This window comes from Scylla paramamosain, chromosome 5, assembly GCF_035594125.1.
Source record: "Scylla paramamosain isolate STU-SP2022 chromosome 5, ASM3559412v1, whole genome shotgun sequence".
Taxonomy (NCBI): Eukaryota; Metazoa; Arthropoda; class Malacostraca; order Decapoda; family Portunidae; genus Scylla; species Scylla paramamosain.
The window spans coordinates 36814656-36828700 of NC_087155.1; the positions used below are offsets into that span (position 1 = coordinate 36814656).

Genomic DNA, 14045 nt, shown 5'->3' on the forward strand with positions numbered 1-14045 from the left:
TTCCTTCTCTGCCATCTAGACTTTTCCAGAGTCACAGAGGGATAATTAGCTGTGTTCTCAAGAGTGTTTCTCCTGTTCATAATGTAGAAGTCTTGTTAATCTGTTACCACAATTTTAAAAACACTTAAAAATGCTTTGCTCATTTATCAAGACTGTTTTTCAAGGTCAAGGAGATGATTAGCCAGTTTTCAAGAGTGTTTCTCCTGTTAATAATGTACAAGTCTTGTTAATCTGTCACTAGAATCATGAAAAACACACTTAAAAACATGTACAGCTTCATCTAGAGCCTTTTTGAAAACAGAGGAAGTACAGCACAGAAGTGTTTCAAAATATGGTACCAAATATCTATCAGTTTATCTATCCATCAGTTTATTTTGTTAGAAAAGGGAACAAGGGAGAGAGAGAGAGAGAGAGAGAGAGAGAGAGAGAGAGAGAGAGAGAGAGAGAGAGAGAGAGAGAGAGAGAGAGAGAGAGAGAGAGAGAGAGAGAGAGAGAGAGAGAGAGAGAGAGAGAGAGAAATATAAACGATGATAATAAACTTGTAAGAAAAGGAGGAGGAGGAGGAGGAGGAAGAGGAGGAGGAGGAGGAGGAAGAGGAATAAGCAAGATAAACAACAACAACAGCAACAGCAGCAGCAGCAGCAACAACAACAACAACAACAACAACAACAACAACAACAACAACAACAACTCAGTCTTTCCATAAAACAAAGACAAGACACATTTTCTTCCAAAACATTTTCCAAAACCATTTTTCACATCATTTCTGAGACAGGAAGTGAGATTCAGTTGAATATTCAATTATCAGGGGGCAATTTCCTGCTAACCCTCTTAAATTGGGGGAGGAGGAGGAGGAGGAGGAGGAGGAGGAGGAGGAGGAGGAGGAGGAGGAGGAGGAGGAGGAGGAGGAGGAGAGGAGGACATGAACTGATAAGAAAATTTCAACAGTATATTTTGTATTTTTGAAGCAGGAAACCACAGATTGAAGCAGTAAAACAATAAAAAAAACCCAGCTGGAAGAGGAGGAGGAGGAGGAGGAGGAGGAGGAGGAGGAGGAGGAGGAGGAGGAGGAGGAGAAGGAGGAGGAGGAGGAGGAGGAGGAGGAGGAGGAGGAGGAGGAGGAGGAGGAGGAGGAGGAGGAGGAGGAGAAGGAGGAGGAGGAGAAGGAGGAGGAGGAGAGAAAATTCATGTATTACCTTATTTGGAAGTGGCAGTGGATCTTAGTCCTTGTTTTCCGCCTGGCTCTGTTCCTTCTGTGCCACGCTGAGTGCTGTGGTGGTGGTGGTGGTGGTGGTGGTGGTGGTGGTGGTGGTGGTGGTGGTGGCGGTGGTCATGGTGGTGGTGGTGGTCATGGTGGTCATGGTGGTGGTAGCCTGTCGGAATAAAAGCAACATTAGTAATTTTCATGTACCAGTAATGTAAGTAATGTACCAGTAAATATATCAATAAATGAAAGAATGTTAATAATTGTGGAGGTGAAGAGAGACACAGGTGTTACGGCTCAGTTCTGACTAGTCTTGCTGTTGTGTCTAGGGGTGAGTAAGCCCTGGTGTTGGTCTTATTGATGCTGGGCTGGGCTGCTTGTGGCCTCAACCTGCTGGGTGATGGGCTGGTTCAGGCGCAGACTCACCCACTAATCAGCCCCGGTCATGTGTGAAGGGTGCACCAAGTATTGCTGCAGTTATTAATATTTGTGATGAAATCTGAAACTGTTCCTGAGATCACCAGGTACGGGAACACACAGGGGCCACGTGGCTACACTTGTGAGGTGTAATACATTAATACTTCACATTAAGGCAAGAACAATGTGAAGATGTGCTCAGTACGCCACGTTTGTCAAGGATACAATGCTCAAGACACAATGAACATCACACAGAGACTGGCTGTGTTGTTAAGGAGCTGCCATGCTGTGCTGTGCTGTGCTGTGCTGTGCTGCCCTTGCCTCTCAACCTGTACACTCATATTTAAAGCAGTGAGGTGCAGTTTACCACCCTTGCTGTGTGCTGTGTCTCAGTGTGTGCCCAGCCCATCCACAAGGATAGCCAGGGTGCTGGACAGACAGGGCACACATGAGGCTGTGCCACCTGTCCAGCAGCCCAGTAATGCAAGAACAGGGGAGGCAGGGTAAACTCTGGAACTCCCTGCCTGCTTCTGTATTTCCACCTTCCTATGACTTGAATTCCTTCAAGAGGGAGGTTTCAAGACACTTATTCATCAATTTTTGACCACTGCTTTGACACTTTTATGGCACTGGCATTTCAGTGGGCATATTTTCTTATTGGATTTTTGTTGCCCTTGGCCAGTGTCACTCCTACATAAAATTGAAAAAAAAAAAAAAAAAAAAAAAGCTGACCTAAGCGTGGTGACACAGAGGTACCAGCAAGTGACCTCAGGAAGATGAAAAAGTAATGGAGGTCATCTATTTCACCAATCACAATGACATGAAGGCTAGGGACACCACAGGGGCCAAGACACCACCACCAACACCACGCCGCTCTTCACGCGTCACCCAGGCCGACAGGTTGGCGGCCCAGCGCGTTGGCCTCACACTTGCATTGTTCCTCCCCTGGTATGTGTGTATGTGTGTGTGTGTGTGTGTGTGTGTGTGTGTGTGTGTGTGTGTGTGTGTGTGTGTGTGTGTGTGTGTGTGTGTACAGGACTTCCAGGTATTGATTTAACAGAGATTGTGTGAAACAGAATCTATTAACATATAGTATCAGGTAAAATGACACACTGATTACTGTCCTAATGTGTGTCCTAACTCATAATAATTTTGTATTATTTTTTGTACTATTGGGTACTATTAAAGGCTTGTACTAACTCTTAATATTATTGTGGGCTATTATATCACCTCTAACTATCAGTACTATTCTTTACTACTATCCAGGCAATAGTAATCCATTCTTTTCAACCATCAAGTGAGAGAGACAGATTTATTTATTTATTTATTCATTTATACAAGCCAGTGCTAGAGTAATATATATGTATAAAAAGGCCTACTAAGGTCCCTGTAGGTCAAAGGTCATCCTTCAAATACTGATTAACTCTTGTATTAGGGTGGTGGACAGAATAGTGGTGAAATATTGAGAATACTGGTGAACTCTTGTATTAGTGAGGTGGACAAAATAGTGGTGGAAAGATTGAGAATACTGGTTAAATGTTGTATTAATGAGGTGGATAGACTAGTGGTGAAATATTGAGAATACTGGATAACTCTTGTATTAGGTGGGGTGGTGGTGATGGTGGTGGTGGTTATTGTTGTTGTTGCTTGCAGTCAGAAGCCATGATATTTATTCAATTTGTTTACTTGGGTTTGCACACAGAAGGTAAAAAAGAAGCAAAAAATAAAATCATGCTAAAAAACACAAAAGAAAAAAGAAGTTAAAGAAAGAAAGAAAGAAAAAAATGAACAAAATTAAAAAGAAGAGCTTAAAAATCAAAGGTAGCTTTTGTTGTTGACCGAAAAAGATAAATAAATAAATAAACAAACAAAAATGCATCCAAATTTCAGGCTTTCGTTATTATTATTGTTGTTGTTGTTGTTATTATTAATGTAGGTGTGGAGGGCAGTCTGCCACTCTCCAGACCCCCAGGACCCTTTTCATCACTTCCGGTAACAGCAGCAGCAGTACTAGTAATAGTAGCAACAGTATTAGAAGAAGAGGAAGAAGTAGTAGTAGTAGTAGTAGTAGTAGTAGTAGTAGTAGTAGTAGTAGTAGTAGTAGTAGTAGTAGTAGTAGTAGTAGTAGTAGTAGTAGTAGTCCTCCCTCTCCCATTGGCCTGTTATATTTAGTCCTGTCCACCACCTCTCTCTCTCTCTTGCTGGTTATAGTAATAGTAGTAGTAGTAGTCCTCCCTCTCCCATTGGCCTTATACATTGAAGCGTGATAATACATAGCTGTGTTGCCTCATATGATGTACAGAGGGGTGTACATGGCAGTGTATGTATGTGTTGTGGCTTATACAATGCTCTCATACACTAAAGCATGATGATACATACCGCTTTATTGCCTTGTATGAAGTATTGATGTGTCAACAGTGTTCTTGCATCCCATCTGTCTTGTGTTGGCCTGGTTCACCTCTGCAATACAAAAGAAATTATTATTAGTATTACTGATGCTAGTAGTAGTAGAAATAATAGTAGTAGTAGTAGTAGTAGTAGTAGTAGTAGTAGTAGTAGTAGTAGTAGTAGTAGTAGTAGTAGTAGAAGTAGTAGTAGTAGTAATGATTTATCCATCTATGTTTTAAATGTTTTTTTTAATTATTGTGATGTCATAATGCTTTCTCTCCTTCTCTATCTAACCCTCTCTCTCTCTCTCTCTCTCTCTCTCTCTCTCTCTCTCTCTCTCTCTCTCTCTCTCTCTCTCTCTCTCTCTCTCTCTCTCTCTCTCACATTCTCTCTCTCCCCGCAGACAGTGAGCGCGACATGGTAAGGACAGAGAAGTTCCTGGAGGTGATCAACGCAGCCAACACTTCCCTGCCGGAGCTGCGGAAACTGTCTTGGTCTGGCATTCCCTCACAAGTCCGTGCTGTGGCTTGGAGGTAATTAAATGTATGTATGTATGTGTGTATGTATGTGTGTGTGTTAGGTAGTACTAGTGAAGTTATGAATGTTTTTGTTTGTCTGTTAATTTTTAGTAATATAAAATAAAAAAAAAAAAACACATTAATTTCTCTCTCTCTCTCTCTCAGGGCATCCTCCCAGCAAACTCAGAGAGACGAGAGGACACGCTGCGAAGGAAACGAGAGGAATAATGGAGTTTTGTGGACCAGTACTATGGCACGAGGCACGAGGATATCCACCAAGATACCTTTAGACAGGTGTGTGTGTGTGTGTGTGTGTGTGTGTGTGTGTGTGTGTGTGTGTGTGTGTGTGTGTGTGTGTGTGTGTGTGATAATCTTCCTTTCCTGTTTTTTTTTCTTTCAATATTTTTTTCTCTCTCTTTTTCTTTATTTTCTATGTGTGTGTATATCAGTTTAAAAGCTTCATTCTCCTGTCATAGGAATATTTGTCACCTGGTGTATCTTTTCAGTCATTCTTTTATATACTGACTAAGATCTCTATCCTTGTAATATAGAGACCACAAAAGCAAGTATTCTCCTCTCTACTGCTCTCATCTAACCTAACCTAACATAACCTTAGCAAACCAAACCTAACCAAACCAAACCAAACTTAACCTAACCAAACCTAACTTAACCTAACCAAACTTAACCTAACCCAACCTAACCAAACCAAACTTAACCTAACCCAACCTAACCAAACCAAACTTAACTTAACCGAACTTAACTTAACCTAACCTAATCGAATTTAACCTAACTTAACCTAACCTAACCAAACTTAACTTAACCTAACCTAACCTAACCAAACCTAACTTAACCTAACCTAACCAAACTTAACCTAACCTAACCTAACCAAACTTAAACTTAACCTAACCAAACTTAACCTAGTCTCACCAAACCCACGTCTCTCCACAGATTCACATTGACATCCCACGCATGTCTCCCCTGATTCCGTTGTTCCAACAAACAATCGTACAAGAAATGTTTGAGCACATTCTGTACATCTGGGCCATCCGTCACCCTGCCTCAGGTTACGTGCAGGGGATCAACGACCTTGTCACACCCTTCTTCATCGTATTCCTTCATGAGGTGGTTCCTAAAGGTGAGGTTTTCAATGTCTTTTCCTACTTTGTGATTTAGATTAAGTTCTTGTCTTGTAAGGGCCTATTCTGTAATGCTCTGCTTTCTTGTTCCTTCTCTGCCATCTAGACTTTTCCAGAGTCACAGAGGGATAATTAGCTGTGTTCTCAAGAGTGTTTCTCCTGTTCATAATGTAGAAGTCTTGTTAATCTGTTACCACAATTTTAAAAACACTTAAAAATGCTTTGCTCATTTATCAAGACTGTTTTTCAAGGTCAAGGAGATGATTAGCCAGTTTTCAAGAGTGCTTCTCCTGTTAATAATGTACAAGTCTTGTTAATCTGTCACTAGAATCATGAAAAACACACTTAAAAACATGTACAGCTTCATCTAGAGCCTTTTTGAAAACAGAGGAAGTACAGCACAGAAGTGTTTCAAAATATGGTACCAAATATCTATCAGTTTATCTATCCATCAGTTTATTTTGTTAGAAAAGGGAACAAGGGAGAGAGAGAGAGAGAGAGAGAGAGAGAGAGAGAGAGAGAGAGAGAGAGAGAGAGAGAGAGAGAGAGAGAGAGAGAGAGAGAGAGAGAGAGAGAGAGAGAGAGAGAGAGAGAGATATAAACGATGATAATAAACTTGTAAGAAAAGGAGGAGGAGGAGGAGGAGGAAGAGGAGGAGGAGGAGGAGGAAGAGGAATAAGCAAGATAAACAACAACAACAGCAACAGCAGCAGCAGCAGCAACAACAACAACAACAACAACAACAACAACAACAACAACAACAACAACAATCAGTCTTTCCATAAAACAAAGACAAGACACATTTTCTTCCAAAACATTTTCCAAAACCATTTTTCACATCATTTCTGAGACAGGAAGTGAGATTCAGTTGAATATTCAATTATCAGGGGGCAATTTCCTGCTAACCCTCTTAAATTGGGGGAGGAGGAGGAGGAGGAGGAGGAGGAGGAGGAGGAGGAGGAGGAGGAGGAGGAGGAGGAGGAGGAGGAGGAGGAGGAGGAGGACATGAACTGATAAGAAAATTTCAACAGTATATTTTGTATTTTTGAAGCAGGAAACCACAGATTGAAGCAGTAAAACAATAAAAAAAACCCAGCTGGAAGAGGAGGAGGAGGAGGAGGAGGAGGAGGAGGAGGAGGAGGAGGAGGAGGAGGAGGAGGAGAAGGAGGAGAAGGAGGAGGAGGAGGAGGAGGAGGAGGAGGAGGAGGAGGAGGAGGAGGAGGAGGAGGAGGAGGAGGAGGAGGAGGAGAAGGAGGAGGAGGAGAGAAAATTCATGTATTACCTTATTTGGAAGTGGCAGTGGATCTTAGTCCTTGTTTTCCGCCTGGCTCTGTTCCTTCTGTGCCACGCTGAGTGCTGTGGTGGTGGTGGTGGTGGTGGTGGTGGTGGTGGTGGTGGTGGTGGTGGTGGTGGTGGTGGTGGCGGTGGTCATGGTGGTGGTGGTGGTCATGGTGGTCATGGTGGTGGTAGCCTGTCGGAATAAAAGCAACATTAGTAATTTTCATGTACCAGTAATGTAAGTAATGTACCAGTAAATATATCAATAAATGAAAGAATGTTAATAATTGTGGAGGTGAAGAGAGACACAGGTGTTACGGCTCAGTTCTGACTAGTCTTGCTGTTGTGTCTAGGGGTGAGTAAGCCCTGGTGTTGGTCTTATTGATGCTGGGCTGGGCTGCTTGTGGCCTCAACCTGCTGGGTGATGGGCTGGTTCAGGCGCAGACTCACCCACTAATCAGCCCCGGTCATGTGTGAAGGGTGCACCAAGTATTGCTGCAGTTATTAATATTTGTGATGAAATCTGAAACTGTTCCTGAGATCACCAGGTACGGGAACACACAGGGGCCACGTGGCTACACTTGTGAGGTGTAATACATTAATACTTCACATTAAGGCAAGAACAATGTGAAGATGTGCTCAGTACGCCACGTTTGTCAAGGATACAATGCTCAAGACACAATGAACATCACACAGAGACTGGCTGTGTTGTTAAGGAGCTGCCATGCTGTGCTGTGCTGTGCTGTGCTGTGCTGCCTTGCCTCTCAACCTGTACACTCATATTTAAAGCAGTGAGGTGCAGTTTACACCCTTGCTGTGTGCTGTGTCTCAGTGTGTGCCCAGCCCATCCACAAGGATAGCCAGGGTGCTGGACAGACAGGGCACACATGAGGCTGTGCCACCTGTCCAGCAGCCCAGTAATGCAAGAACAGGGGAGGCAGGGTAAACTCTGGAACTCCCTGCCTGCTTCTGTATTTCCACCTTCCTATGACTTGAATTCCTTCAAGAGGGAGGTTTCAAGACACTTATTCATCAATTTTTGACCACTGCTTTGACACTTTTATGGCACTGGCATTTCAGTGGGCATATTTTCTTATTGGATTTTTGTTGCCCTTGGCCAGTGTCACTCCTACATAAAATTGAAAAAAAAAAAAAAAAAAGCTGACCTAAGCGTGGTGACACAGAGGTACCAGCAAGTGACCTCAGGAAGATGAAAAAGTAATGGAGGTCATCTATTTCACCAATCACAATGACATGAAGGCTAGGGACACCACAGGGCCAAGACACCACCACCAACACCACGCCGCCCTTCACGCGTCACCCAGGCCGACAGGTTGGCGGCCCAGCGCGTTGGCCTCACACTTGCACTGTTCCTCCCCTGGTATGTGTGTGTGTGTGTGTGTGTGTGTGTGTGTGTGTGTGTGTGTGTGTGTGTGTGTGTGTGTGTGTGTGTGTGTGTGTGTGTGTGTGTGTGTGTGTGTGTGTGTGTGTGTGTGTGTGTGTGTACAGGACTTCCAGGTATTGATTTAACAGAGATTGTGTGAAACAGAATCTATTAACATAATATAGTATCAGGTAAAATGACACACTGATTACTGTCCTAATGTGTGTCCTAACTCATAATAATTTTGTATTATTTTTTGTACTATTGGGTACTATTAAAGGCTTGTACTAACTCTTAATATTATTGTGGGCTATTATATCACCTCTAACTATCAGTACTATTCTTTACTACTATCCAGGCAATAGTAATCCATTCTTTTCAACCATCAAGTGAGAGAGACAGATTTATTTATTTATTTATTCATTTATACAAGCCAGTGCTAGAGTAATATATATGTATAAAAAGGCCTACTAAGGTCCCTGTAGGTCAAAGGTCATCCTTCAAATACTGATTAACTCTTGTATTAGGGTGGTGGACAGAATAGTGGTGAAATATTGAGAATACTGGTGAACTCTTGTATTAGTGAGGTGGACAAAATAGTGGTGAGAAGATTGAGAATACTGGTTAAATGTTGTATTAATGAGGTGGATAGACTAGTGGTGAAATATTGAGAATACTGGATAACTCTTGTATTAGGTGGGTGGTGGTGATGGTGGTGGTGGTTATTGTTGTTGTTGCTGCAGTCAGAAGCCATGATATTTATTCAATTTGTTTACTTGGGTTTGCACACAGAAGGTAAAAAGAAGCAAAAAATAAAATCATGCTAAAAAACACAAAAGAAAAAAAGAAGTTGAAGAAAGAAAGAAAAAAAAATGAACAAAATTAAAAAGAAGAGCTTAAAAATCAAAGGTAGCTTTTGTTGTTGACCGAAAAAGATAAATAAATAAATAAACAAACAAAAATGCATCCAAATTTCAGGCTTTCGTTATTATTATTGTTGTTGTTGTTGTTGTTATTATTAATGTAGGTGTGGAGGGCAGTCTGCCACTCTCCAGACCCCCAGGACCCTTTTCATCACTTCCGGTAACAGCAGCAGCAGTACTAGTAATAGTAGCAACAGTATTAGAAGAAGAGGAAGAAGTAGTAGTAGTAGTAGTAGTAGTAGTAGTAGTAGTAGTAGTAGTAGTAGTAGTAGTAGTAGTAGTAGTAGTAGTAGTAGTAGTAGTAGTAGTAGTAGTAGTAGTCCTCCCTCTCCCATTGGCCTGTTATATTTAGTCTGTCCACCACCTCTCTCTCTCTCTCTCTTGCTGGTTATAGTAATAGTAGTAGTAGTAGTCCTCCCTCTCCCATTGGCCTTATACATTGAAGCATGATAATACATAGCTGTGTTGCCTCATATGATGTACAGAGGGTGTACATGGCAGTGTATGTATGTGTTGTGGCTTATACAATGCTCTCATACACTAAAGCATGATGATACATACCGCTTTATTGCCTTGTATGAAGTATTGATGTGTCAACAGTGTTCTTGCATCCCATCTGTCTTGTGTTGGCCTGGTTCACCTCTGCAATACAAAAGAAATTATTATTAGTATTACTGATGCTAGTAGTAGTAGAAATAATAGTAGTAGTAGTAGTAGTAGTAGTAGTAGTAGTAGTAGTAGTAGTAGTAGTAGTAGTAGTAGTAGTAGTAGTAGAAGTAGTAGTAGTAGTAATGATTTATCCATCTATGTTTTAAATGTTTTTTTTAATTATTGTGATGTCATAATGCTTTCTCTCCTTCTCTATCTAACCCTCTCTCTCTCTCTCTCTCTCTCTCTCTCTCTCTCTCTCTCTCTCTCTCTCTCTCTCACATTCTCTCTCTCCCCGCAGACAGTGAGCGCGACATGGTAAGGACAGAGAAGTTCCTGGAGGTGATCAACGCAGCCAACACTTCCCTGCCGGAGCTGCGGAAACTGTCTTGGTCTGGCATTCCCTCACAAGTCCGTGCTGTGGCTTGGAGAGTAATTAAATGTATGTATGTATGTGTGTATGTATGTGTGTGTGTTAGGTAGTACTAGTGAAGTTATGAATGTTTTTGTTTGTCTGTTAATTTTTAGTAATATAAAAAAAAAAAAAAACACATTAATTTCTCTCTCTCTCTCTCTCAGGGCTACCTCCCAGCAAACTCAGAGAGACGAGAGGACACGCTGCGAAGGAAACGAGAGGAATAATGGAGTTTTGTGGACCAGTACTATGGCACGAGGCACGAGGATATCCACCAAGATACCTTTAGACAGGTGTGTGTGTGTGTGTGTGTGTGTGTGTGTGTGTGTGTGTGTGTGTGTGTGTGTGTGTGTGTGTTGATAATCTTCCTTTCCTGTTTTTTTCTTTCAATATTTTTTTCTCTCTCTTTTTCTTTATTTTCTATGTGTGTGTATATCAGTTTAAAAGCTTCATTCTCCTGTCATAGGAATATTTGTCACCTGGTGTATCTTTTCAGTCATTCTTTTATATACTGACTAAGATCTCTATCCTTGTAATATAGAGACCACAAAAGCAAGTATTCTCCTCTCTACTGCTCTCATCTAACCTAACCTAACATAACCTTAGCAAACCAAACCTAACCAAACCAAACCAAACTTAACCTAACCAAACCTAACTTAACCTAACCAAACTTAACCTAACCCAACCTAACCAAACCAAACTTAACCTAACCCAACCTAACCAAACCAAACTTAACTTAACCGAACTTAACTTAACCTAACCTAATCGAATTTAACCTAACTTAACCTAACCTAACCAAACTTAACTTAACCTAACCTAACCTAACCAAACCTAACTTAACCTAACCTAACCAAACTTAACCTAACCTAACCTAACCAAACTTAACTTAACCTAACCAAACTTAACCTAGTCTCACCAAACCCACGTCTCTCCACAGATTCACATTGACATCCCACGCATGTCTCCCCTGATTCCGTTGTTCCAACAAACAATCGTACAAGAAATGTTTGAGCACATTCTGTACATCTGGGCCATCCGTCACCCTGCCTCAGGTTACGTGCAGGGGATCAACGACCTTGTCACACCCTTCTTCATCGTATTCCTTCATGAGGTGGTTCCTAAAGGTGAGGTTTTCAATGTCTTTTCCTACTTTGTGATTTAGATTAAGTTCTTGTCTTGTAAGGGCCTATTCTGTAATGCTCTGCTTTCTTGTTCCTTCTCTGCCATCTAGACTTTTCCAGAGTCACAGAGGGATAATTAGCTGTGTTCTCAAGAGTGTTTCTCCTGTTGATAATGTAGAAGTCTTGTTAATCTGTTACCACAATTTTAAAAACACTTAAAAATGCTTTGCTCATTTATCAAGACTGTTTTTCAAGGTCAAGGAGATGATTAGCCAGTTTTCAAGAGTGCTTCTCCTGTTAATAATGTACAAGTCTTGTTAATCTGTCACTAGAATCATGAAAAACACACTTAAAAACATGTACAGCTTCATCTAGAGCCTTTTTGAAAACAGAGGAAGTACAGCACAGAAGTGTTTCAAAATATGGTACCAAATATCTATCAGTTTATCTATCCATCAGTTTATTTTGTTAGAAAAGGGAACAAGGGAGAGAGAGAGAGAGAGAGAGAGAGAGAGAGAGAGAGAGAGAGAGAGAGAGAGAGAGAGAGAGAGAGAGAGAGAGAGAGAGAGAGAGAGAGAGAGAGAGAGAGAGAGAGAGAGAAATATAAACGATGATAATAAACTTGTAAGAAAAGGAGGAGGAGGAGGAGGAGGAAGAGGAGGAGGAGGAGGAGGAAGAGGAATAAGCAAGATAAACAACAACAACAGCAACAGCAGCAGCAGCAGCAACAACAACAACAACAACAACAACAACAACAACAACAACAACAACTCAGTCTTTCCATAAAACAAAGACAAGACACATTTTCTTCCAAAACATTTTCCAAAACCATTTTTCACATCATTTCTGAGACAGGAAGTGAGATTCAGTTGAATATTCAATTATCAGGGGGCAATTTCCTGCTAACCCTCTTAAATTGGGGGAGGAGGAGGAGGAGGAGGAGGAGGAGGAGGAGGAGGAGGAGGAGGAGGAGGAGGAGGAGGAGGAGGAGGAGGAGGAGGAGGAGGAGGAGGAGGAGGAGGACATGAACTGATAAGAAAATTTCAACAGTATATTTTGTATTTTTGAAGCAGGAAACCACAGATTGAAGCAGTAAAACAATAAAAAAAACCCAGCTGGAAGAGGAGGAGGAGGAGGAGGAGGAGGAGGAGGAGGAGGAGGAGGAGGAGGAGGAGGAGGAGGAGGAGGAGGAGGAGGAGGAGGAGGAGGAGGAGGAGGAGGAGGAGGAGGAGGAGGAGGAGGAGGAGGAGGAGGAGGAGGAGGAGAAGGAGGAGGAGGAGAGAAAATTCATGTATTACCTTATTTGGAAGTGGCAGTGGATCTTAGTCCTTGTTTTCCGCCTGGCTCTGTTCCTTCTGTGCCACGCTGAGTGCTGTGGTGGTGGTGGTGGTGGTGGTGGTGGTGGTGGTGGTGGTGGTGGTGGTGGCGGTGGTCATGGTGGTGGTGGTGGTCATGGTGGTCATGGTGGTGGTAGCCTGTCGGAATAAAAGCAACATTAGTAATTTTCATGTACCAGTAATGTAAGTAATGTACCAGTAAATATATCAATAAATGAAAGAATGTTAATAATTGTGGAGGTGAAGAGAGACACAGGTGTTACGGCTCAGTTCTGACTAGTCTTGCTGTTGTGTCTAGGGGTGAGTAAGCCCTGGTGTTGGTCTTATTGATGCTGGGCTGGGCTGCTTGTGGCCTCAACCTGCTGGGTGATGGGCTGGTTCAGGCGCAGACTCACCCACTAATCAGCCCCGGTCATGTGTGAAGGGTGCACCAAGTATTGCTGCAGTTATTAATATTTGTGATGAAATCTGAAACTGTTCCTGAGATCACCAGGTACGGGAACACACAGGGGCCACGTGGCTACACTTGTGAGGTGTAATACATTAATACTTCACATTAAGGCAAGAACAATGTGAAGATGTGCTCAGTACGCCACGTTTGTCAAGGATACAATGCTCAAGACACAATGAACATCACACAGAGACTGGCTGTGTTGTTAAGGAGCTGCCATGCTGTGCTGTGCTGTGCTGTGCTGTGCTGCCTTGCCTCTCAACCTGTACACTCATATTTAAAGCAGTGAGGTGCAGTTTACACCCTTGCTGTGTGCTGTGTCTCAGTGTGTGCCCAGCCCATCCACAAGGATAGCCAGGGTGCTGGACAGACAGGGCACACATGAGGCTGTGCCACCTGTCCAGCAGCCCAGTAATGCAAGAACAGGGGAGGCAGGGTAAACTCTGGAACTCCCTGCCTGCTTCTGTATTTCCACCTTCCTATGACTTGAATTCCTTCAAGAGGGAGGTTTCAAGACACTTATTCATCAATTTTTGACCACTGCTTTGACACTTTTATGGCACTGGCATTTCAGTGGGCATATTTTCTTATTGGATTTTTGTTGCCCTTGGCCAGTGTCACTCCTACATAAAATTGAAAAAAAAAAAAAAAAAAAGCTGACCTAAGCGTGGTGACACAGAGGTACCAGCAAGTGACCTCAGGAAGATGAAAAAGTAATGGAGGTCATCTATTTCACCAATCACAATGACATGAAGGCTAGGGACACCACAGGGCCAAGACACCACCACCAACACCACGCCGCCCTTCACGCGTCACCCAGGCCGA

General features: G+C 42.4%; 1 long non-coding RNA gene across 1 annotated transcript in view; it reads right to left on the minus strand.

Moving 5' to 3' along the window:
• LOC135100361 (uncharacterized) overlaps positions 1–12892 on the minus strand; it is a 52949-nt gene extending 40057 nt beyond the window's left edge. The window contains exons 1-3 of the long non-coding RNA XR_010268640.1: positions 12731–12892; positions 6946–7134; positions 1197–1373 (exon numbers count right to left, since the gene is read on the minus strand). This is a non-coding gene — a long non-coding RNA (uncharacterized LOC135100361). The remainder of the gene's footprint in view (positions 1–1196; positions 1374–6945; positions 7135–12730) is intronic.
• Positions 12893–14045: the final 1153 nt, after the last annotated feature.